Source organism: Tachypleus tridentatus, chromosome 10 (genome assembly GCF_004210375.1).
Source record: "Tachypleus tridentatus isolate NWPU-2018 chromosome 10, ASM421037v1, whole genome shotgun sequence".
Classification (NCBI taxonomy): Eukaryota; Metazoa; Arthropoda; class Merostomata; order Xiphosura; family Limulidae; genus Tachypleus; species Tachypleus tridentatus.
Window position 1 is genome coordinate 157,285,709 of NC_134834.1, and position 27,259 is coordinate 157,312,967.

The 27,259-nt window shown below is 34.9% G+C and overlaps 1 protein-coding gene across 2 annotated transcripts in view; it reads right to left on the minus strand.

Annotated features, from left to right (window-relative positions):
- The window catches only part of LOC143230730 (epidermal growth factor-like protein 8), a 60,384-nt gene extending 39,853 nt beyond the window's left edge, over positions 1-20,531 (minus strand). Inside the window, exon 1 of one of the 2 annotated variants that reach the window (XM_076464798.1) lies at positions 20,422-20,531. The gene's annotated coding sequence lies outside the window, so the exon portion shown is untranslated. The remainder of the gene's footprint in view (positions 1-20,421) is intronic. The other variant, XM_076464795.1, reaches the window with a different exon arrangement.
- Positions 20,532-27,259: the final 6,728 nt, after the last annotated feature.

Sequence of the window (27,259 nt, forward strand, 5' to 3'; positions counted from 1 at the left end):
TTTATAAGTTACGGTCCATCCCACTATCCATTAGTAAAAAGAGCAGCTCAAAAGTTGGCGGGCTGTTGGTGGTGATAAATAGTTGTCATTCCTCTAGTATTTAAGTACTAAATTAGAGACAACTAGCGCAAATAGACCTCGTGTAACTTCGGGCGAAATTGGCAATATGCCAAATTAGAAATACACGTGAACTAAATTCTCCTTCCTTTCCTACAAAAGTAGTAGGGCAAACATGCGCCTTTATAAAAGAATTTTAGTATCAGGCTTATCTGACAAGGAAGGCATGGCATGGGCTGGTGGTTAGTGTACTCGACTCGCAATCCGAGGATCGCAGTTTTGAACCACCGTCACCAAACATGTTCGCATTTTCAGCCGTGGGAGAATTATTATGTCATGGTCAATCCCACTACTCTATTAGAGCAGCTATAGAGTTAGTGATGTTGATTAGCTGTTATCTTTTGTCTAGTCTATCATGTTAAATTATGGACTAGCAGAGAGCTTTCAAATAGCTTTGCACAAAATTGAACACATGTAACAAGGAGTTGCTTGCAAAATAAAACCTAATATTTAGTGAAGAGAGGAAAATTAACATCAACTGGAGCTTATATGAACTATTACTGTTTTAAATATGTCTATTTTAAACATCTGTTTTAAATGTGTCTGTTTTAAACATCTGTTTTAAATGTGTCTGTTTTAAACATATCTGTTTTAAATATGTCTGTTTTAAATATGTCTGTTTTAAATATGCCTGTTTTAAATGTGCCTGTTTTAAACATGTCTGTTTTAAATGTGTCTGTTTTAAATGTGTCTGTTTTAAACATGTCTGTTTTAAATATGCCTGTTTTAAATGTCTTTTAAATATGTCTGTTTAAAATATGCCTGTTTTAAACATGTCTGTTTTAAATGTGTCTGTTTCAAATGTGTCTGTTTTAAACATGTCTGTTTTAAATGATCGTTTACTTGTAATCTGCTCTCACTTTCTTAATTTTTTTCTCCGTTATCTCAACGTATCTACTGATAAAGCGTCACAAGTCTCTGATGGTGGAATGTGTATACCCCTAAATACCCGTCACTACTGCTGGTTATCCTGCTACAATTGTTGTTTGTTTCTTTGTTTAAGATTTTGCAAAAAGCTGCTTAATAGTTAGCCATTGTTACTTTTAAAGTTATGGACTAAAATTACATAGTATAACGAATGTGTGTGTGTGTGTGTGTGTGTGTGTGTGTGTGTATCCCTCCGGTAATGAGCGGTGAAACCACGAGTCGGTAACTTAAGGATGAAGACGCTTTGATAACGTATTATTCTACAACGAAAATGTTTAGTTTTTAAACTAGCCGTAGCTATGACTTACTTAATTTGGTTCACACCATAATAAGTGTTATTTGTGAAAACTTATTAGATACGTAGCGCCTAAACCACTACTATATTTGTCTATCGTATCACAGCCGGCTTGGTGAGAATTGGTTTTGGAGCGAAAAGCCTCGTTCGCACCGAATATAGCAGGTGTAGTGTGGTTGACATATTATAACATATTATTCTTTGCTTTCACTCATGGGTTGTTGGGGTTCTTAAAGTTCTCTTGATGTCGAAAATTAAATAATATAATTGAATCAAAAACCAACACACACTATATTGTCAGGAGATCTCTGTTTGGTTGGCGTTTTCGGTGCAAAGGAACTTGGTTATCTTCGCTAAACAAACAGTAAAAACGCCCAAAATACTCAAAAGATCAAAATGTTTTAAAAAGTAATGAACCTCTGAGATCATGAGTAGAAGCAGAAAATTGTAGTTTTATGGAAAATTGTCCTTGGTACTCCTATGATTCACGAGCTACAGAAGAAACTTGTTTTTGTTTGTTATGTTCAGAGGTACTATTCTGCCCACAATGGACTCAAACCGCTAGAAACGTGTATTGAAACCAGAACACACGTAACTTATTGTGTAGCTTTGTGTTTGTCTTAACATGCAAACAACGTACTTCACTCTTTTTCACACCAGACTAAACTTTAACAAAACAATAAATTTTTAATAATTCAGAAGACCACACAATAAGTTTAAGTTGCGATGTAGATATTTAATGTAATGTTTACAACCAGCGCATTTTCAGCACTCTTATCTTCCACTCGTCTAACGATTCTATACACATTGCTATAAGCATAACAAATTATACTATTTATTAGTTGATAACAGTATATCACTTGACTGTACGGTTTAGTTGATAACAACGGATCGGTTGTCATTATGTATTAGTAATATTAACATTTCATCTGATATTAGCTATTAGTTTATAACATTTTGTATTAGTTGGTATTTACGATTCACTTGCTATTATTTATCAGACGATGCTCTTGCTTTGGCAATAATATTAATACGTGTTATATAAGTTTAGTTAATATTATTATTGTATAATACATTTTGCATAGACGATACTGATAACAAAAGTTCCAGCACTCTCGAAATCAATGTCAGCCTCTAAATTCAAGAACTAAACTATGAAAAAACAAGTTAAAAGTACTTTAAAACCTCTATATATCACGGTATTTCAATAGTTTTCTCTTGCAGTTGTATAAATGTTTTTGTAACATTTCCTGTTAACAAAATAGCTTAAAATTATTTCCGAAAAAAAAAATAGGAAAAGAAAGAAAAAGATGAAATTCAACCAAAGTTTGGACTAAAGTTCATCTGAAACAGGTTTATATTAGTCACATTTACAGAAACTATATTCTCACTCAATTTATTGTAGATGACCATCAGACAACCGGGAAACTTTACGTTAAACTTGTCTATTCCTGATACGAGAAAGACCTACGTAACCAAGCCGTCCACTTATAATGATACCATCTCGAAATGAGCCAGGATATCACCACTCACACTGAAGTCATCACCATTATTGGTGCGACCGAGGGTGTAGCACATATATATATTTACTTAGAGTGGCAAAACACGTCTCGCCAGCCCTGGTCGTCACCGGACCATTATGAACATCTGCGTTATAAAGAAAGCATCACAAGTTACCAAAATTTCACGAAGCAGACTGTGGTAGCAAACCCTTTTAATTCGTGGGTGCTTCCTGGTTTAAGTAACCTTTACTTTCAGATAAAGTAGAAAAGTTGTCTGTTACAACAGCTAGAGTGTGTGCTAACTTTGGATACAAACGAGTATGATTTTCAGTTTGCAGGTTAAGTTTGTTTTGGCTACAGAGTGAAGTAAACACTCTTTTCAGGTGCACGACATTTAAATAAGTAAATCACATATCCAGAAGTAAAAAACCACCAAAAAACAGTGTCCTTCCATGTCATCTGTGTGTATTTTGCTGTATTCACTTTATATGTGTAATTTCTAATATATTTTTAATTAACTCCATTAAGAGAAAAGACGTTTAACAGAAACATTATAAATCACTTTACGTAAGAAATATAACTATCATCTGTAAATAGTTGCTTCAATAAACAAGTAGTCTAATCATTTTGGAAAACTGGGAAAAATGTTTATGCTTTATTTCCCCTTAAAACGCTACCTACAGCAAATGATTTAAAATATTGAATTAATCTTTGAAGGATATGAAGTACCTTTCGAATATTCAGTGTTTCATTCTCAGTTGTAATAAACATATATGAAAAAGTTGGATATTCCTTAGCTTTTTAGTCCTAGGTACGTCCAGTTTTAAAGTATATCATTAATCCAACAGTTAAAATTACTTTGTATATAAATGGGTTGATTTTAATAATCTCTGGAAATAACGCTGTAATAATTTCAGGAAAAAATGTTTTACAGTCAAAAAAGTAAAAAGTCCTTAATATTGTAAAAACGAATGTATTCAGTTTGATGAGCTGCAATACAAGCTGTATGTATGTGTATTGTAAGTTGTACTGTATAACCAGAGTTATAATACACATACAAACAACGAATATTTATATTTATGATTATGTTAAGTGTGTCCATCTTACAGTGGCAGATTTGAGGTTGTATGGGCACAGAGGCTAATAATTTTGTGGACCCTAGATACCATGTAATTTTACATAGAATAAAATTTACAATGAAGCTCCATTAAGATCATGGGCCCTGGAGCTGAGACCCTCTAGCCCCTACCTAAATACACCACTGTCATTTTCATTTAAAAGCTGTTTTATATTTAAACTAAACATATTTAAACCTATTATTGAGCAATGTTATACTTAGGCAGGACAAATATAAATATTAAAGGGTTCGAAAAGGAAAGCGGATGCACTTAAAAGTATACGTTCAGCACTGTAATGAGGCTGTTCGTGATAACGAGAAACCCACTTGAAGTGAAAATGTATTCTCAAGACGGCTGGTATGGTATTGAAACTTTAATTAAAATAAAGTACAGAACAACGTTTCGACCTTCTTTGATCATCTTCAAGATAACAAAGTGAGTTTCCAACAGTGATGAGACTAGTCCGATGTGGTGTCCAGAATTACTCGTTTGAAGAGCGTGTGTGTATTTGTTTTCTTATAGTAAGGCCACATTGGGCTATCCGCTGAGTTCACCGAGGGGTACTCGTTTGAAATTCAATTGTTTTGTAGACAAACTCCGCAGAACATAGTAACTTTTGCAAAGAATTTACCAAAATAGAAAGAATATATTTAATCAAAATACGTTGCGAAATTGTATAGAAGGTTTAAATATCTAAAATATTACTGCTTTGCGGAATATAAACACAATTACGAACAAATGTTGCGTGATTTGAACTGTTGGTATTAAGTGTTTCTGCACTAGGTAGCAGGGCAGTCGATCAACAACAACATGACCTCCAAACAGAAGAAATCCAAGTATGCTATTCTGTTCCAAATTTTAAATTGTGATGCGTGTTCTGTTGTAACAACCTATGCTTCATTCACAATAATACAAATATGAAAAATTGTTTTTTAATTTCACGCGCGGGTTATCTCCGCTCATCGTCTCTAACTTAGCAGTGATAGACTAGAGGGAAGGCAGCTAGTCAATACCACCCACAGCTACTCTTTTAACGACAAATAGTGGGATTGATCATCAAATTATAGAGTCTTCACTGTCTCGCGAGTCGAGTACTATAACCACCAAGTCATGCCAGGCCCAGATGTCGAAGTATAGCGTGTGTGTTTACATGGTAAATCCTCACCACTATTTATGGTTCCGAAAAGTTTGGGCTCCTTTACTTTTATAGTTTGCTTTCTATAGCATTTTATTTTTATATAAGATATTCTTACAAACCTTGCAAGATACACATCCCGTTGACTTCAATCTATATATATGTGTGTGTGTAAACTTTATTCACTGTACGGCATCAAATACAACAACGCTGTAAATATTAACGGCGATTCTCTGTAGTTCTTGGTCATGATTTAAAATATAATCCATAAAAGCATAAATCATAAATGGTCAACTGGTGCACCGCGAAGGTATTTTATCAGGCCACTGTTTTTTTTTAACATTTTATCTTTGCAAACGAATGTTGACTCAGCAGCTTGCAAACATTAAACATCGAAATGTGTAACTGTATGAATATTAACTACTAGCATCCCATTTACTGTCAACTGCACATTTTGCTGGCTCTACATTTTTACGTATTTATGGGTTTCACCACAGGTGAATGCAGTTCAAACTGGTGAACAATAGTTATTTCTGGGTGAATAAACGTCTTTTGTTATAAACAATGAAGTGTTCAAAAGAAAAAAAATACCATATTTAGAATAATTGTTTTCTGAGATCCCTTTTTGTCATAGCTACTACTTTCTTCTCAGGTCATTTCCTACAACAACTACTACGACTTCCTGATGTCATCTCCTGCAATAATTACCTTGTTGTTTTTCTCAGGTCACTTTCTGCAATAGTTACCATGTTTGTTTTTTCTGGGGTCATGTCCTACGATAGCTATCACGTAACTATCACGTTTTTCCTAATATCACTTCCTGCAAGAACAATCATATTTTTCTGAGGACATTTCTTGCGATAACTGACATGTTGTTGTTGTTTTTAATGCGGTCGCTGCCTGCAACAACTACCTCGTTTTCCTTGAGCTCACATACTACAACTGTTGCCATGGTTTCTTCTTAAGTCAGTGCCTGCGACAACTATAGATAAAACAAATACATATAAACTAGTCATTTTATAAGAGTTTTACCTTTACTAGGTTACCACAAATCCTGTTTACCATTCAAGTGATTAGTATTTGACGTAAGAGGTCTGGAGGCTGAAATGTCATTATTAACTTACACTCCACACTTTTAACTTTTCTACTGAGTTCACCATTATAATCTAGTTGCGCGTAAGTTTGTAATTTTCAAAGGTTAAATGATTGTTATTTCTTGTACGTCAACATTATTTATCACTCGCCTTGTTTTATTCGTTTCGAACGCAAGGCTGTATAATGTGCAATCAGTGTTGTGCTTCCCTTTGGGACTAAACCCGGAATTTGGGCATTAAAAGCCATCAAGTTTACCGCTGAGTCATCAGGAAACCGAACTGAGAAATGAGACGAGATAATCACGTGTTGATGAAGGTTCACTCGCAACTTGGCAACAACATAAACAGCAAAGTTTAAGACAGATGGCACCATCAAGGAGATGAGTTAAATATTTAGACTAATGCTTCACTGAAAGATGAAACAACCAAAACCAAATGTTCATTAACACTGAGAGGTCCTCCCGAAACAGGAAAGGTGTATCTTAATGACTTTTTGGTGTCATACTCTTATGTGGAAAAGGACTCATAGTAGGTTAGAAATAAATGGATAGTGCTGTTCAACAGACAAAACAAATACCTCACCGTTAAAAAAGCATAGAACTGTTTAGTCGAAATAAATTAACTTGTCGAATATGTCTAGATGTTTCATTCAGTACCAGAAGTTTTCTTCACCGTCAGTCGACCTCAACTCAACCATGACTGACCTTATTTTGACCTCTTGATTTATCACTAATCTTTCTTCAGTAATTAATTCCTGTGTTTAGACACGGAGCCATAAATAACAACATCCGACATCCTCATATCCGCAATCAAGGCTTAAAACTGGGAATTACAATTTATTATCTCAACAGCTGAATTTGATCGAAAAAACGAATAATCAATCCCTCTCTCTCATTTTCGTTCGAGTTTGGTTTGAGTAAACACCTAGTCCGTCATGTTTTAGTAGAAGTAATCATTTGCTTTTTTCCCTATCACTTTTAAAACTAATGTGATTTATTCCTATTAATAAATATAAGTTAAATAAGCCTCTACATTTTCGAAAGACCTGGCTCAACGGTAAGAATGAGGCCCATACCGCTAAAACTATATTTTGATATACACAGCACATAGAGTCCACTGCGTAGCTTTGCGCTTAACACCAAACTGTTTTCCAAGAAAATATGTATTGGAAAAAAAAAGTCGCAATTTTGCTTTCCAAATGAATTTCGTTTGTTGATAAACACAAAGCTACTCAATAAGATATATCTACTGTACCCACCGCGGGTACCAAAACCCAAATTTTAGCATTATAAGACCATAGTCTTATTGCTGAGCCACCCGGAAGCTTAAACGAACGTTAACGTAAATCTTCTAGTGTAACGAAAGCAAGTCTAAGTTTACGAGGAAGAGATATTCAAAGAACGTAGGTCAGGACACCCTGGAGATGCTATTCAACTCTACACTGCTGTCAGGACTTAGTATTAACTTCCTGTGTACAGAGACGAATCGTCCTATCAAGAGTCCTTGGAAGCAGTAATATAGACGTAACTAAGTTAAGAAGGCAGTGATACCAGATTTCAAATAGCTTTGAGCTTTGGTATTATAAATTATTTTTAAAAAATCAAACATATTTTTAAGTTCAAGCGTAAAAAAATTACTCTTATTTCAATGGATGTACTGTAGTCGACCTAAATGGGGTTTGTTTGTTTTTTACTTCATTCCGGGTGGCCAACTACGTGATGTACAGCACCACTATATTCTGTTTGGATGTTTCCTTCTATTAGCCTATTAGTCTTCATACTGAGCTATAATTTGTGAGATGTTTCCACAAACAGGAACAAAGGTCGGACTCGTACGTCAGTCTGAGCGCATGATGTTAATGGAATAGAGAACTTAGAAGATGATCTTTTGTGGCAGCTAACGGCGTGAGATTTTTTTTACTGTGATTTACAGCTGGACTAGCTCCACACTAAAACATTTATACACAGAAAGAATCACATTCCCTTCTAGCCTCAGTAACACGAGTGAGAAAAAGTCAGGCAAATGTTTTTTGTGTTAATTTTGAATTAAAAGAACCCCAAGTCAGACTATTTGTTACATATGACAGATTTTACCAAAATTCAGATGGGTGGGAGGGGAAAATTACCAAAAAAAAGCCACAAAATAAATAAGTCTGGTGTTTGATGGGCGCTCGACTTGAACTCTGCGGGTCGCGGGATCAAATACTTATCACCGAACATGCTCGTCTTTTCTCTTATTGGGTCGTTATAATGTGACGGTTAATCACATTATTCGTTGGCCCAAAGAATAGTCCAAGAGTTAGCGGTGGGTGGTGTTAACTATCTGCCTTCCCTCTAGTCTGTCACTGCTAAACTTGGGACGACGAATGTAGATAGCCCTAGTATATCTTTGCTTAATGTAAAAGAAAGAAAACAAACGTTGGATGAATACTCACACGCATAAAAAGGCAAGAAGATATGTTTGCTGTCAAGCTTTTAATTTTGCATGTACTTTGCCTTTCGCTCAGTTTTATGCTGTAACCAAACTACTACTAAGCGTCAGTCCTCATAAAATAATGATTTCCAAAATGTCAGTTAATAAAAAAGTTCGTGTCGGTGTTCATTTTGGTGTATGTTAATGAAAAGTTCGTGTCGGTGTTCATTTTGGTGTATGTTAATAAAAAGTTCGTGTCGGTGTTCATTTTGGTGTATGTTCGTACACATCACTTAATATTTTATTAATATTTTGTCCATTTATGATTCTATTACTATGATTCACAATTCACCATGGGCTAGATATATAAAAGCAGTTTCAATAGAGATTGGCAACAGGGATTGGATTTTAAAAAAGCACACATGCTCAACGGAAGGGGTTTAATTACGTGTGGCTCCGTCTGTACATATTAGCTATCATGCTATAGCTTTTTATATTACGGCATCCTTACGTTCCTGTAGGGTATACTGACCAGTTATAACTTCCAATCCTCGGAAGTACCTGGTTATTTTTTTATAACTTTTACCACTTGGCGTTCTCCCATTTCAATTCTAAAATATCAAACACCACAGTTGAACTTCTGATAACTAATTCTTTCACGTACCTGGCTTAATATTTTAAAGACATTACAACGTCTTAGACTCACAGACGCTGTTGGTGATCACTTCAGGTGTAATAACTGCGTGCAGTCATCAGAAACACTGATCTAACGACGGTATAAATCCAGTTTTACCAGAACTTACGTATTCTATCAAATTAACAGAACACAAGTTTTTTTACTGTACACAAAAATCAATCTTCAGACTTGGAACGAAATGTGTAGTTTTGTATAACACAAATATACATTAACCTAAGCTTACAGTATAAGTTTCATGTAATATAAATATACGTTAACCTAATCTTACAGTATAATTTTCATGTAATATAAATACAAGTTAACCTAAGCTTACAGTATAAGTTTCATGTAATATAAATATACGTTAACCTAAGCTTACAGTATAAGTTTCATGTAATATAAATATACATTAACCTAAGCTTACAGTATAAGTTTCATGTAATATAAATATACATTAACCTAAGCTTACAGTATAAGTTTCATGTAATATAAATATACGTTAACCTAAGTTTACAGACGTACAGGCTACACACGTACAAAACTTTGACTGGTCTGGAAAATAAAAAAAAAATATTTCACACTTTCATGGGTGTGAAGTGTATATACAGGAGTTACACCTAGAAAAGTACGGAATTCACACCCTTTCGTCTGAAAAAGTGACTTGACACCCACATAAAAGTTAATTAAATCAATTATTTTGAAAAAAAAATGTTAATGGTGTGAGAAGTATTTATTTGTTACTTTCCACATATCACTTACACCAGATTACTTTCCACATATCACTTACACCAGATTACTTTCCACATATCACTTACACCAGATTACTTTCCACATATCACTTACACCAGATTCCTTTCCACATATCACTTACACCAGATTACTTTCCACATATCACTTACACCAGATTACTTTCCACATATCACTTACACCAGATTTTCCATTCTGTTTATAAAGATTTTCGTGCATAATAAATTGTTGACAATATTGTTTGTCGAATTTCGTATACAGCTACTCGAGGACCAGTAGTACACAGGAAATATAATTAATCATTCTGTGAAAGACTGAAAATGGAATCCTGATATTTATTAACAAGCCGCCCCCTACTGGCGGTATTCCATTGTATAGCCTTGTGCTCACCTACAAACAATCTTATTAGCTAACGAACGGCATGGGCAGTTTTCTTGCATCACAATTGTTTGTGCAGAACAGTTAATCAATCACTTCATAAATGTTTGAATAAAGTAATGTGGGTAGACATGGTTCTTATTAATCACTTAGTTGCTGTCAGATATTAATGTCCTTATTTAGCTCAGATCTTTCAATGTCCTCAGTCCGCTATGAAAAATCAGAGTTTAGCTTTGTAAACAGTAAACTTGAAACTGATCCATTGGTAGATATCTGACTTGGAGGAAAGATCGCAGGTCACCTCAGAAATTAGCCTGGTCAACATACCGTTACCAATTTGATAATATTGCCCAACCAATCGGAAGAAGACAATGCTTTTAAGGATTGACATTAGAGCTGGTTATACAAGAATAAGTAAGCTCAGTTGGTACATGCAAATGATTTAGTTACATAAACTCTTGTTAAAGGTTATTCATGATTAGGTTATTTCGATGCAACATGAAATCCGAATTTTTTTACACGTACAGAATCCCAACGTTTAACTTTTTAATATGGATAATGCCGAATAGTCCAAAAGTAGAAGTTCTAATGATACATTTTTTTCTTAATGCGAATTAGAAGTTAACTGATAATTTTACCACAGGAGTTTTTTTAGTTACACATTGCTTAGTAAAGTTAGCGTTTAGCATGTTTCACAACGTGAAAATAATATACGTAGAAAACATTTAAATGTTCTCGATTAACTAAATACTACCCAGAAATATACCATATTTTAAAATTTTTATAAGCCTGTCTAGAACTACAATTAGAAGAGAATTTTTTTTTTTTTTGCTGTGAGTTACTGATAGGGATGGGTAGAGCACAGGTTGTCTGTTTTGTAGTTATGTGTTTAACTTCATTGAACCAAAAACATTAATAGTGTATGTAATTAACCGCTAGTTCTTTTCATATTTTTATTCTTTCTGCTTATTTTAAAACTTGATAATAATTTATCAGTTCTAACCTATCTTATGTGGTATAGATAACTTAACTATTACAGCAGTGTGAGTGCGACTTAAAGTCTATTTTTTCTAGTTACCTTTTAATAATATAAAGATTCAGCGAGCCAGTTTACTAGTTAAATAAATACCACTTGACCGAAATTTAGTAAGAATCATATAGTTTTATTTCTATTACTTAATTATACTAACATCTCTCTTGTAATATGAACTGGTAAAAAATCCGAATTAACCGATTATAATAACACTCCCCTTTTTATTTGTCCCAAAAATACATGCGCATATGACTATCTAAATGCGTTTGCGCGCGTTCTAAGTTTTAACGAATACAAACAAAAGGCGTATGTAAGTATACTTCTGTGGACATTTTGTACAATATATTAAAAAATTTTCAAAGTTTTTAAAAAGGTCAAATGTTAACTCATAGAATAACGTTATGAATTTATTTCTTGGAAGTGTTAAGACGGGGAAGCTTGGCCCTAACTAAACTGAAGCAAAAAAGTGTTCATTTATCTGTTCATCGAACATACAGTAGAAAGACCTTACTAATTAGACGCTTAACTAACGTTGGGCCTAAGACAAGTGGATTTATAAATTTTGTGTTATTCTGTAAATCTTGCATTTAAAGAACTAATATTGCGATAACGATGGAGATGTGTGACTGGAAAAGACAATTAGCTCTCAACAAATGGAGATTATTACACTTTTACTGATTAAAAAATAACACCAAGTCAGCAGGACCTTACGGAGACGTTATTAAAGTTTCCTATGCTTCAAAGTTTGATTTTTAAACTTTGTTCTAATCTTAAAGACCATGCTTTGTATACCATATAACGTAATTTATAAGCCAAATCAAGCACTTCAAGGCTTCAGCATCCATTATGAAAGTTTTGATAGTTCAAAATAGTTCAAAGAGTTTGATTACAGAGGAATATCTGTACATAGTTACCAGCACAATTTAAAAACTTATGTAAAAATAAACACTATCAACACATCACATATCATTTAATGATATTTTTGTAATTCAGTGTGAGCGTTACCGCACCAGCATTTCATATAAAGTCAGAGTCGTCGAAGGTGCTTTAAAGATTTGGGGGCTGTCGCGGGAATGTTCGGAGTTTTAGCATGATATGGATCATGGTTTTTGATTTTGATTTTCAAGGTACCAGTTGGGGATTAAAGGCACTGTCAAATAGAATCGTGTACCAGCGTTTAACGACGCCTCTGTTTAAAACCTCTATACTATGTTTTATCACCGTCAGTAATTTCTATGGTACATAAATATGAAAATACATCATTCTAAGGTATTTTCCTAAAAGATATTATTGGTGTGGCGACATCTGTTGAGAGTTTATAAAACTACTTGTATTATAAAACTGTGATTTTTAAAACAATCCTTTGTTGCAGTAAAATGTAAGTAATTTTTGGCAATATAATTGCGGCATCTTTATATAGGTAAAATACTAGTTCCTTGGCTAATAAGTTTCCTTATTGGTTAACTAAGGTATGTGTAATGTACTCCATCGAAATAACTTTTGTGGTAACGTGAACAACGGTTGTTTTATACTTGTGTTTTTGTTATTTTTTTGTATTCTTGAAATATACGGTATTTATAAGCAACGAATATTATATACACATACAAATGATAATAAGTTAATAGTTATAAAGAATCATTATTATTTATACTCGAAACTATTTTTATTCATTACAGATATCCTCCACTGGGACAGCCGTAAGTCTTCGGATTCAAGCACTAAATTCAGACGTTCGATTCCCTGAGTGAACACAGCAAATAACCCGATGTGGCTTTGCTATAAGAAAACACAGATACACTACACGGAATAAAATATTTATTTCATCAAAATTTTAAAAAAAATGTACTTTTAGTAATTGCCATAAAATCTCCAGCTCTTATCTTTCTATGTGTCATTTTTGCTCTCTAATTGCCATAAAACCTTCAGTCTTTTTATTTCGGCAAACTGCAAATTTTGTACAAATTTTCTTGGTTACAGAAATCACCAACATGTTTCATGAAAAAAAATTGGAAATTCTTAAAGAATATATTTGATCACCATTTTAAAAGTTTGTTATAAAATAAGATAGGCTTCACGCTTGCTTTTAGAAAAATTGCATCCCTCAGAAAGAGAAGTTGAGTTTTATAGGGATCGCTACAGATATAAACATGCTATAATGTATTTTATACTGTTGTTGTAGATGTAACGCAAAACTACAGAATAGGCTATCTGTCCTCTGTTCGTCACGGGATACAGAATAGGCTATCTGTCCTCTGTTCGTCACGGGATACAGAATAGGCTATCTGTCCTCTGTTCGTCACGGGATACAGAATAGGCTATCTGTCCTCTGTTCGTTACGGGATACAGAATAGGCTATCTGTCCTCTGTTCGTCACGGGATACAGATTAGGCTATCTGTCCTCTGTTCGTCACGGGATACAGAATAGGCTATCTGTCCTCTGTTCGTCACAGGATACAGAATAGGCTATCTGTCCTCTGTTCTTCACGGGATACAGAATAGGCTATCTGTCCTCTGTTCCTTACGGGATACAGGATAGGCTATCTGTCCTCTGTTCGTTACGGGAAATCGAACCCTGGATTTTACTATTATAAGTTCGTAAAGTTACCTTTGATGTATCATGTTTTATATAAGTAACAAAGTTGTCTCATAAAAAAATGTGCTTCTTAGTGGCTTAGCAGTAAGTCTAAGAGTTTTTCAACAAACAAACACCAAACTATTAAATGTTATTATGTATCTTTAGAAATATCCACTCGACAATCGTAATTTGTTGTCCAAAAAACAAATGCGAAATCAAATTTGAAGCTTTTTAGTTCTATGTCAGTCAGATATGTTAACCTGCTTATCGATAGACTATTTGACTTTTTTATATCTTTCAAAACGAAAATGTTTTATTTTACATTAATACACAAACTCAGCTTTGTTTTAAAGAGATTTTGTTTGTTGGATTGTTTAGAACTAAGCACAAAGTTACACACTGAGCTACCTGTGATCTACGCAGCAATTGTATCGAGACTTGGTTGCTAGCGGTGGGAGTCTGCAGACATACCGATGTGCCACTGGAGACATTTACAGAAATAACAGAAACAACTATAAAATCCAAGTACCGTATGGAAACAGTTTTAAAAAGACAAAATTTGCTTAAAATAAAACTTGTATAACATTTTTGCACTTTCATTAATTGCTTTAAAACCCCAGTCTTTTTAATCCTTACTCACTTTGAAGCATTTTGTACTCTCATCTCAGGACCGGGATCATTAACATACTCAATATAAAAGAGACGCAACGCCGTTCCAACCTATTATAACCCCGTACCAGTGGTTAATAATCTTGAACTAATAGACTAGGAGGAAGGCGGTTAGTCAACAGCATCCACCACCACTGTAATCGAATGGTTGGAATTGACTGTAACTTTAACAGCCTCTATGTGGAGCACGTTCTTGTGGAAATGAGACGTGAACCGCTGAACCTCAGATTCACTGCAAGTAGTGGAAGTTTGTTTGATACCCTTGTTCCACACGTCAACATACGTACAAACTGTATCTGACTTTCATATGGAACACATTACAGCTAGCTATACGCCCTTTAAGTATCATTTAAAGAGTTTTTAGAACAGGTGAATGTACTTCGTGTTTTCAACCAGAACGCGGCACCTTATGCAGCACAATTTTAATACAGGTAGGGGTATTTTGTGTTTTTATTCTGAACGGCACCTTTCTCGAAACATGAGCAAAATTAACAAGTCAGAGACCCCAGGTTACAGTCGTACCTAATTTAAAATTAGCAATCAGAGCAAAGGAACAGCTAAACATGCCTCGCCACCTGTACAGCTATTCTTAACCGAATATTGATATTAACTGTAATTTTTTATAATATACTGACAGTTTCAACTTCGGAGCATGTCCAAACCTTAGACCTGACGATACGCAGCCCAAGACACTAACATTGGGCTACGTCCAGTTAATAATAATTAAGTATTCGACTACAGTGCATTATGATAAGTTAAAGATCCCTTTAATTGAATTTAAACAGTTATTTTAAAGTTCGCAAAAACATTTAGTGAATGTTTAGTTGACTAATTTGGTGTTGTTTATTGCAAAATAAAGAGGAACTGTTTTAAGGAAATATTTACCTAAATTGTATCGAACATTTCCTTTTATCACAAAGATACAGAAATTATTTTTATTTTAGTACAGCCTGAGATATTTGAGAAGACGACGCCAAAAGAGGCTCCCCCTCAGTGGCACAGCACTATGTCTGTGGACTCACACCTTTAGAAACCGGGTTTTGACACCAGTGTGGGAAGAGCACAGATAACCCATTATACAGCTTTGTGGTTAATTACAAACAAACTGACGTATTTTTTAAAGTATAGTGAAAGAAGAGATGTCAACATTTCAGTTGCCATACAGGCTATAATTGCACTGTATAATCAAACTTGAAGACAGCATGCATACATGCACATATCATTTAATTACAATTCTCACTATTCATGGTACAATAAATTATTGTTGTACGTTTTGTTTTTTCTGCAACCAGTCAACGTCAGTGCAACATGTGTTAAGTTTTACAAACACTGTCCTAAGTACGGCACCTGGAAAATTAACGCTACATATGGCAACAGAAAAATTCTAAAACAATAGACAACTTATTGTAGACCCCATTAAAAAATAAATAAATTCATCAAGAAAATAACTGATGTTGTCCATGACTGTTTTAGCAGTGGTATGATGATATTAATCTTACCATATTTTACGCTTTTATAACTAATCAGTTGAGAATATATTTCAGATAATTAATGTTTCGGAATTTACATGTGGGTTCTGCATATTGATAGTGTCTGGATCTATGACCGTCGTAAACACACGAATCCCCAAAAGTTATGTTTTTTTACGGCTATTCTATAGAAGCTTATACAAATTAATATAAGCTGGAATTCTCTTGTTTAAAAATGTTTATTTAGGATAACTGATGGTGTATATAGTCTTACACTTGTGGGATATTGCGCTAGGATCCTGATCTGACTTGAAAGTATGATATTACATGATTTTGTTGGGCCTTTGTTCTGTTCGGACGTTTTATAACCCTATAAAGCAGTTGCTATAAATAGTAAGTCAGTTTGAATAATTTGTTCATTTGTGTACTTATGTATTTGTGTTGTCTGTGGTGTTCGTATGTGAAATATTGTTATGGATACCATTCTGGAGCATGTATTTCGTGAATACTTGATTTTTTCCTGGAAGCCATCAATTAACCTGAATATCACACTGATAACGGAAACACACGTTTAACTTAGGCGGTCATCCTTTTCTTTTTTCTTATTTAAGAAGTATTATATCGGTATTTGAAACCCTCTATATACAAGTGACTTGAACTGTAGCAAGCGACACCAATCGAACACGGAAATCTAAAACGTTAAGACATAAAACTAACTAGTACGTCAATCCTTAGATTCCAATGTCTTATGATTCCACCAGACGAACGAATGTTTAGGCTTTTGTATCGTGAGTACACAGAACCCAAACACCTCAGGTCTTTAAAATTTCATAAAATATCATTTAATATAGTTATTTGATTTTTTCTTTAACAAATGGTATAAATAAAAATTGTTATAAAGTAGAAAAGAGGCTTTTTGAATTCTGTTTACGAACTCTTGTAGATAAAACAAATTACAAAGTGTCTAAAAAGCTGCGATAAGTTGTAATAAAACTGTATTGGAACATTTTCTTGTGAAATAGCGTGGTATGCGAGCTTCTATTTTGATAACATTTCGTAATGACTAGCACCTATAGGTTAAGGTACACAGCTATAATGAGCGTTGTTGGAAAATTAAAATTTAAGTGTCAATAAAACTAGATAATTTTATAAAACTTTGTGTTGCCGATGTACCTTATTAAATGTTTTAGATATGCAAACTCAAGTTTTAAGTAGGTGTAATTCAGCTGCTACGACAGCTGAACTTTTTTCCTGATACAATATAAAAACAGACCAGCCAAAGGATTCGTGAAAAGAAAAGAATATCAAAACTGTGAAACACTTTTTGATGAGCATTTTCATAAAAGTTCTTATTCGTTCAACTAAAGTATAAATTTACCCGGATTATTAAATAATTTGATATTAATGGTTACGTATTTTCAAATCTAATCACTGATGCATACAGTAAAAATATTTCTGATCTTATAAACCTAAATATATTTAACGATTCTTTTTTTTTTAATATACTGATAATTATCATTGTAGATAAATACTAATAATAGTTTCATTACTGACATTTTAAAATATTTTTTCATTATTTGAGCAACTGGACCACCAGATGGCGATTGAAAGCTCTCTTGGCTTTAATGTTTTACTAGCGAAACCTTGAATCTATGGCATACATTTATCGGGCGGTTATAATAAAAATTCAGTGCTTGAACTACTGTCTTTTGCACTTATTTTACTCTGTTGACCACTGCTGCTGTACTGCAACCAAGTTATAAATAGTACTTAGGCCTACTAATTAGGCCTAAATCGCTGGTCACACTCTCTTCTAAGCAGTACCAAACGAACTGTTTGGATCCCGAGGTATGCACAAAGGTAAAGCTTTTCACCCAACCCCTCAGAGGTTGCGTGACACGCAGACGCTGAGCTGAATCTTATATACTTGAACCAGCTTCCAATAGTATCATAAATCTTAAGGTTTTAGTTATCTAAACTATTTGTTGACTTTGATATTTTGAAGGTCGTTAAAGAAATGAGTAAAGCTATATACAAAGCAGTCCGATATTTTTATATTTTCTATGTTATGTTACTATGTCAAATATTTCGTCCAAATCACAATTCATTGAATTTTAAAAACATCGTATTTTAGCATTATCTTTTATATTCGAGGCTGATTCACCAGTTCTCTGATTAACGAATTTACAATTTACAATGCTTAAATTCAGGGTTTGATTTCTTGCGATGGATAGAGGGGATTTATCTTATTGCGTACGTTTGTGCTAAAAAATACAAAACGATTCAAGATCCTTTCACATCAGGAGGAAATGAAATATTTTTAAAAGTTTAGGATAATGCCATCAGATGGCGGTAAAGAAAGAAATTCCGTTCTTCTATGATTTTCAGTCTTTTTTTGTTGTTGTTATAAACTTCCATCTGATGAATGTGTACACAAATATCACGCTTTCTTTAATTGAGAAATAAAGGTATCGGAATCGTATTTTCACGACAAGCTGAATACAATGATTATACCTTCAGTATATAGCTTAGTTTGTTTATAGTTCAGCACAACGAAATAGTTTGTTTTGTATTTTAAATTTCGCGCAAAACTACTCAAAGCTTATTTACGCTAGCCGTCCCTAATTCAGGGAGTGTAAGAATAGCGGGAAGGCACTTAGTCATCACCGCGAACTCTTGGGCAACTCTTTTACCAATGAATAGTGGGATTGACTGTAACATTATACCGCCCGCCAAGTGATAGGGCGAGCATGTTTGGCGCGACGAGGATTCGAACCCGGGTTCACCTCAAATTACGAGTCGTACGCCTCAACCCACTGGGCTATGCCGGGTCGTACGTTACTTACTATAAGTAGATTTCTAGAATTCACAAAAAGTGAAAAGGGGGGGGAGTCCTCTCAATCACTGTTTTACGAAACTTGTGGTATTTTAAGAATAAATAATCGTTATTTTAGTAAACTGGTGACAGTATTATATTATACAATATCGTTTTATCTATTTGACTTTCTAATCATTATTATCATTGTGATTTTGTTTAATAGAGTAATGAATATGTATGTGTTTCCTTGGGGCCTGGCATGGCCAAGCGTGTTAAGGCGTGCGACTCGTAATCTGAGGGTCGCGGGCTCGCATCCCCGTCGCGCCAAACATGCTCGCCCCTTTTAGCACTGGGGGCGTTATAATATGACGGTCAATTCCACTATTCGTTGGTAAAAGAGTAGCCCAAGAGTTGGCGGTGGGTGGTGATGACTAGTTGCCTTCCTTCTAATCTTACACTGCTAAATTAGGGATGGCTGGCACAGATACCCCTCGAGTAGCTTTGTGCGAAAGTAGAAAAAGAACAAAAAATACTCAATGATCTTATCTGAGCTCTACCCACCACATGTATCGAAACACGATTTTTACTGTTATAAGTACTCCGACTTACTGCTGAGCCAATGGATGTGCTATGTAAAACATTTTCAAAAATAATTTTATTTCCGTTTACTTGAGCCCAACATGACCAGGTGGTTAGGGGGTTCAACTTGCAAACTGTGAGCCGCGGGTTCGAATCCTCTTCCCGCCAAACATGCTCACCTTTTCAGCCATCGGGGCGTTATAACGCAACGGTCAATCCCACTATTCATTGGTAAAAGAGTAGCCCAAGAGTTGGCGGTGGGTGGTGATAACTAACTGCCTTCCATTTGTTCTTTCCTGCTAAATTATGGACGACTAGCGCAGATAATCTTCGTATATCTATTTACTTCGCAAAATAGCACATTGCATATAAATACTCATTATAAAAATAACATAAGTAATTATGAGTTAAATGCAGTACATAGCTACTTAACCGGCCTTCTTTGCTGTTTACGTCGGGGAAATCGAAGAACGAATTTCAGCTCATAAGTTCTCAAGCTTACAACTCATCCACCAGTGTAATACTTTAAACGCAGTATTCAAAAATAATTATATTAAATAAAAGTGTCAACTCACTCCATCTATTGACGTTAGCCAAAAATATTTTAAAATTATCAAGGTTTTTATTTATATTGAATTTAAATATTGGTCTCCCGGTGGATCAGCGGTAAGTTTACAGACATATAATGCTAAGATCTGTGATTTGATTCCCCGCGGTGAAGAGAGCGCTGACAAGTCACTATGTAACTTTGCGCTAACTGTGTGCCTTCATTAACCAAACAAACATCGACTTAGGTTTTCAAAACCTATAAAGTTATATTGAGACCAAATATTATTTTAGGGATAATATATGTCTTGTAAATAAATTTATCACTTACTCATCGCCTCCAGTAATTCAGTGGCAAGTCTAAACTCTTATAACGCTGCAAACCAGGTTTCGATCCGTGATTTCCAGAGCACAAATATCCCATCATGTGGTATTGGGCTTGAAAAGCGAAACAAACACATATTCATCAAAGCCTTGGTACATCACAGATATTTGCCGCTTTACTTACAGTAGTTGTTTGTATTAACTGACACCAGGGCTGTCTAGATTCCTCTTGTTGTGTTTGGTTGTTTTATTTTACTTTTTTATATTTACTTATTTATTATAGTAGTAACTTTTATTAATCAGTAAAAAAACTATGATCAAACCTTTATAAATATATAGATATATATGAAAGACAGCTAAATTAGAAATATATCAGTTAATTACAATATACTTACATTGGGTCTCCCAGTGGCTCAGCGGTATGCTTGCGGACTTATAATGCTAAAGGCTGGGTTTCGATACCCGTGGTGGCAGAGCACAGATAGCCCTCGAGTAGCTTTGTGCGAAATTCCAAAACAAACAAACAAACAAACTTTAACTAAAAATGTATCTGAAGACAGCTGGTATGGGTATTAACACTTTTATTAAAATAGAGTACAGAACAACGTTTCGACCTTCTTATGTCATCTTCAGGTTAACGTTGTGGCGGATCTTCTTTTCTTTGTCCTTCTTACTATTGATTTGATTGACGTTGCGTTGTATGAGTCCATAAATGTGTGGTTGAATGCAGCAGGCTAGTTTATGGTCTAACTTAATTTTTTGTTTCTGGAATTCATTTAGTTCCATATATTTCGAGTTTAACATGGATTTTAGTAAGGTTTTTTTCTGTAAATTATGGATAATGTTTAAGCACTGATTAAAATTCGTGGATAGTTTTATCTTCACAAAATTAAGGATTAGTTTTCCTTTCGGCACTGTTGGATGAAATGTTATTTCTTCTATTGATAAAAATAAAATAGAAACCCTATAACCCGAGCGCTTTTGAAAGGTGGACCTTTCTTCTTCAGGGACAAGCTTCTGTTGATAATTTTTTTGTTTAAGTTTCTCAGTTTCGTTAGAACCGTACGAGCGTGTATGGTTAACAATAGCGTAATGTAGGTAAGTTCAGGTATAATGGAGTTTAAACAGATAACACAGTACACAAAGAAACTATAGTTTTACTCTTCTTATATAATCGCCGTAGTGAAGTAATTCGTGATGACCAGAAACCCACTTGAGATACGTTCTCTACTAGATGGCTCTTTAGATGTAAACGTTTACTTTCGAACTTTGTACAACTTACATATTACTAGTCCACACACTCGACCTTTTTTGGTTTTTTAAGCTTTCTCCATTTTAATTGTATGTCATGGTTGAAAAGTGTTTTTCTTGTAGCAAAGCCACATCGGGCTATCTTGCTGAGCCCACCGTGGGGAATCGAACCTCTGATTTGAGCGTTGTAAACCCAGAGACATACCGCTGTACTAGCGGGGAGCTCATGGTTGAAAAAGTTTGAAAGTATATATTACATATATATATAAAGTGCCTTGCAAAAGTATTCACCCCTACCAATAAAGTCACATTTTGACAAATAAAAATAATGCAGATAATTTTTTTGAATGAACTTGTTTTGATTCAAAACTGTAATAATCAAATTTTGCATTCTCATGTATGAAGAAGATTGAATGTCAGAAAAACACGCAAAGAGAATATATAACTTGGAATTCGCTGATTGCATGAGTATTCATTTCTCTTAGTCAGTACTTACTGACAGCAAATTTGGCAACAATTATTGCTGCGAGTCATTATGGAGAAGTTTCTACCAGCTTTGTAAAATGGGATGGTGTAATTTTTGCCCATTCTCCAATTATGATAAGACCGTTGGAGATCATTGATAGACTGTAATCTTCATGTCTTGCCATAAATTTTCCATTGGATTTAAATGAAGATTCTGACTGAGCCTCTCCAGAACATTCAGTTTCTTCTTTTGAAACTACCCCAGTGTGACTTTAGCATTGTGTTTCGGGTCTTTGTTCTGTCTGAATGCTGAATTTCGACCGTGTTTTAGATTCTTGGCTGATTCAAGTACGTTTTCTTCTAGGATTTGCCTGTAATTTGCATCACCTATATTCCCCTCAGTCGTGACAAGCTTCCCAGTCCATGCAGATGAGAAGCATTACCACAACATCATGCTACCAACTCTACGCTTGACAGTTGGAATGGTGTTCACAGGATAATATACCGTATTTTGCTTACGCCAAACGTAATGCTTGAACTTAGACCAGAAAGCTCAAATATTTCTTGTCTAGCCACAAAAACCTTTTGTAACATGTCTGTAGTATTATTTACGTGCTTTGTGACAAATAACATACCAGATTTAAGATGTTTCTTTTACAGTAATGGCTTCTTTCTTGCCACACATCCATACAAACTAACTTTGTGTATGGACCAGTATATTATCGATGTATCATCACTGACTTCCATCTCAGACTGGAACTTTCCAAATCTTTTAAACTCACTGTTGGCTTCACAGTGGCACCAAAAATCTGTTTTCTGTTTGTCCAACTGTTTAGTTTGAAAGAACGAGCTGATTTGGGTGACATGAAACACATTCCACTTCTTAATGGTGAATTTTACTGTACTCAGATATCAGCGACTTTGAATTTTCTAATAACCTTCTTCTGATCATCTGTAGTTCTCTATCATTTTATCACTGACTTGTTTGGAAAGGTCCTTGGTCTTCTTGGTTCGCTTGTCGTATAATTACGTGAGTTATAGCTTGAACAGGTCCATTTACTCTGAAGTCAGTTTAAACTATTTTGATTACACACAGAGACCATTACACAATTGTTTTGCATTTGAACTGATTTAGGGTTGCTGTAACAAGGGGGTTGAATACTTATGCGACTGAGAATATTCAAATTTCCTTTCAAAATCTAACTTACTTGCATAATATCAGTGTTTTATTTCAACTTTTTTAGTTTTGAGCAGATTGTGTCGATTCTAAGTATGATGTCCCATTTGAAAGTTTCATGATTGAAAATTCAGACGGCAACAAATGTGAAAAATTTGCAGGAGGGAATACTTTTGCAAGGCATTGTATATGTGTATATATATCCTAGTTTGCCTATATTTCACATTTAGGGCGCAGTGATCATGTTATTATAATTTGTGCTGACATTACGTGACTTAAAACATTAATCATTTACATTCAAAATAATTTAATCGTTAGTTAATATATATCTACATTTGAGAGGCCTTCTTTCTTATGGGCCCTCAGGGGCCAAATTACCCCTCCCTTAAGGATGGTCCTGAGTAATTCTGTCCCGAAATTTGTTTTTAAATCAATTGTTTTATGAAAGACGCATTAACCTTATTGGAAATAGTCTTTAATAATATAATATTATACCATATAGAATACCTTCTGGTAGTGCGTATACATAAATAAATATACATTTCTCTGAGGATACTTTTACATAACTAACGGCAACCTGAAACAAAAGATATTCAGTATTACTGTAATAAGTTAGATTAAACTAAACTGCAGATTTAATCTCGTTTTATGAAAGTGATTTGATTATGCTAATACAGAAGCGTGTCCTATAGATGGCGCCTTAGACAAGACCTTTAACATCTATATATTTAGCTCCCGGTAAATTTCTAACCTTGCGATGTGCAATACCGTCACCAAATATGTTATGACTACACTTTAATTACGGCCATTTTTGACAAATAATAATTCAGTATCGAAACTGTCAAACGTATCTATCCAGAAAACAAAACATATGGAAGATAGAAACATCCAAAAATCTCCGTTAAAAAACACGCACAACTGAGCTTTTAGGATAGTAAATGGTTCCAAAATTATAAAAATCGTAAAGAAAAAAAACTAACAAAAAAGCCGTTTCGATGAAACTGTATGCTTTATTTGGTATTATTAACAAAACAATAAACGAGAAGCTGGTGAGTGCCAAGAAACTGTTTGCATGAGAAAGTCCAAAAAGCTGAACCAACAGTAATACCATTCGTCAGGTCACTCACGGCTGCTTCAATGGTTCTTTGTGCAAAATTTGTAAGATTGACCTCGAGTGTCCTTTGGTGCATCATAGGTAAGTTTATGTACTTACAACGCTAAAACCTAGGTTAAATTTCCTGTGGATGGAGCGCAGATAGCCCATTGTGTAGCCTTTCACTAATAAAATAAACAAAACCTTTGCATAACATTGTTATAGAATGGGCGTTGCGGTGTCAGACAACAGTGCGTAATCACGAACACCAGTATGAACACAATCGATGATGAATGAAACAATTCCAAGCATGGATCATCGTCCTTGTAAAGTACGACTTACTCTCAGTATCTACAAAAAGACTTCATACACACACATACACACGTTTGATTGTTTTTATATTGTGTTATCTCACAACCCATTTACCCATTTTTGTTGGTTTATATTTTAATAGATGTTTTGTTTATGTATTCTTATAACAAAACCACATGGGGCTATGTGCTGTGTCTACCGAGTGGAATCGAACCTCAGAGTTTATCATTGTAAATCCGAAGACTTACTGCTCTCGCAGCGGGAAACATATTTTGTCAAAATAATATTTTCTCTATTTCTTGAATTAACGGTTCCTTAATTTCATGATATAGATCTAGAGGGCATAAAATAACATTTTATACACCTTGAACTTGAGTAGAAATTAAAAGTTAAATACATTTATCTTACTACGACGAAAAGTCAAAATTAATGTTACCGAACTTATGATGAAATAATAATCAAAGAAACAAGTTCAAAAATAAATACATAAAAATCGCAAAGAACAAAAACCTAAAAAATATATACGAGGTCTGTTCAAAAAGTACGCGGACTGACGTCATAAAACAAAATGTACTTTATTTAGAAGTTACAGGTCTGGGACCCCTTCAAAGTACTCTCCTCCCCAACGCACACACTTATCCCAACGGTGTTTCCACTTGTTGAAACAGTCCTGGTATGCTTCTTTTGTAATGTTCTCCAGCTCCTTCGTCGCATTCGCCTTAATCTCGAGAATCGTCTCAAATCTTCTTCCTTTCAAGGGTCTTTTGAGTTTGGGGAACAAGGAAAAATCGCAAGGAGCAAGGTCAGGTGAGTAGGGGGGGTGGGGAAAAACAGTGATCGAGTGTTTGGCCAAAAACTCACGAGTTCTGAGGCAGAAATTTCGCAGCAACGCAGTGCATCTTCAATTTTTCGGTCAAAATCTCGTAACAAGATCCAACTGATATCCCACACTCTTCAGCAAGCTTCCTGACAGTCAGACGTCGATTTGCCCGCACCAGGGTGTTGATTTTGTCGACATGTGGGTCGTCAGTTGACGTGGAAGGACGTCCAGGACGCTCATCATCTTCAATGGACTGTCGACCATCCTTTAAACGTTCATGCCGCTTGAAACATGCCGTACGCTTCATAGCAACATCACCGTAAGCCGTGTTAAGCATAGCAAAAGTTTCAGTCGCAGATTTTCCAAGTTTAACACAAAATTTCACAGCAAGTCGTTGCTCCTTCAGATCATTCATTCTGAAATCCGCCAAACGAAAAAAATCGCACTTCACTTAAAACCGCGTAGCTAATACACAAATGAAGATATCTGCAATCAGGAAATGGCGTCGTAATCAGCTGATCTGTGCAAACCTAGCGACACCAAGCGGATTTCTCTGGAACCAACTGGAGCGGCGCAATTCAAACAGTCCACGTATTTTTTAACAGACCTCGTACACAAATGAAGATATCTGCAATCGGAAAATGGCGTCGTAATCAGCTGATCTGTGCGAACCTAGCGACACCAAGCGGATTCCCCTGGAACCAACTGGAGCCGCGCAATTCAAACAGTCTGCGTATTTTTTAAACAGCCCTCGTATGTAAAAACGGCTGGTATGGGTTGAGAAACCTTTTTTATGTAGAGAGCGAAACCAGATTAAAATAATACAAAAAGTCACCTTCACACGTTTTCGAACATTACAAATCAAATAAACACAACATAACCATAAAAACACCCAAGTACGAAATAAAGAAACAAACATAAACAAACGCAAAATGAATGAAGCCTTACTTATACAACAACTCAAGCACAAAATAAACCAATACAAAGGAACACCCTTATACCCATATTAATAAATATAATCAAATATCTAAACACGCCCTCTACATTCCTACACTCAATTACAAAACCCCCTTCAAATATGTGTTCAGCTATCGGTCAGTTACTTCTTTCTTTCTTTGTAAACCAGACGATGACCGCTTCTCTACATAAAAAAAAAAAAAATCTCAATCCATACCACCCGTTTTTACATATATATATTTCTCTACCAAGTGGATTTTCTCGTCATCAAAGACTTAAAAATGTTAAACATTGATCGTAAAACCGTTAGATCATCTACATAATGGCGGATTTGAGGTTGTGTGGGGCACAGGGATTAATAATTTTTGTGGGCCCTACATCGCATGTAATTTTACATATAACAAAGTTATCAATTTGCTCCATTAAGATCATGGGTCATAGGGCTCAGCCCCCTCTAACCCCTGCCTAAATATGCCATTGCATGTACATATGTTCTAATTTTTTGTAAGGCTGGCAAGCACAGCTTAAGTCTAATGACACTGTTTTTTGTTTGTCTCATGTTTCAACAAATAAAGTACGGGTTTCCTCTGCACTATTCTATACTTTCTGTTCTTCTACAGTATAACAATTTTGTTTCAGAAGTTTTACGCGAAACTACATAAACACTATTTCAACCGATGGTTAAATGGGAAGGCAATTAGTCAACAACACCCACCGCCAACTCTTGGACTACTCTTTTACCAACAAACAGAGGGGTTGACCATCACAAA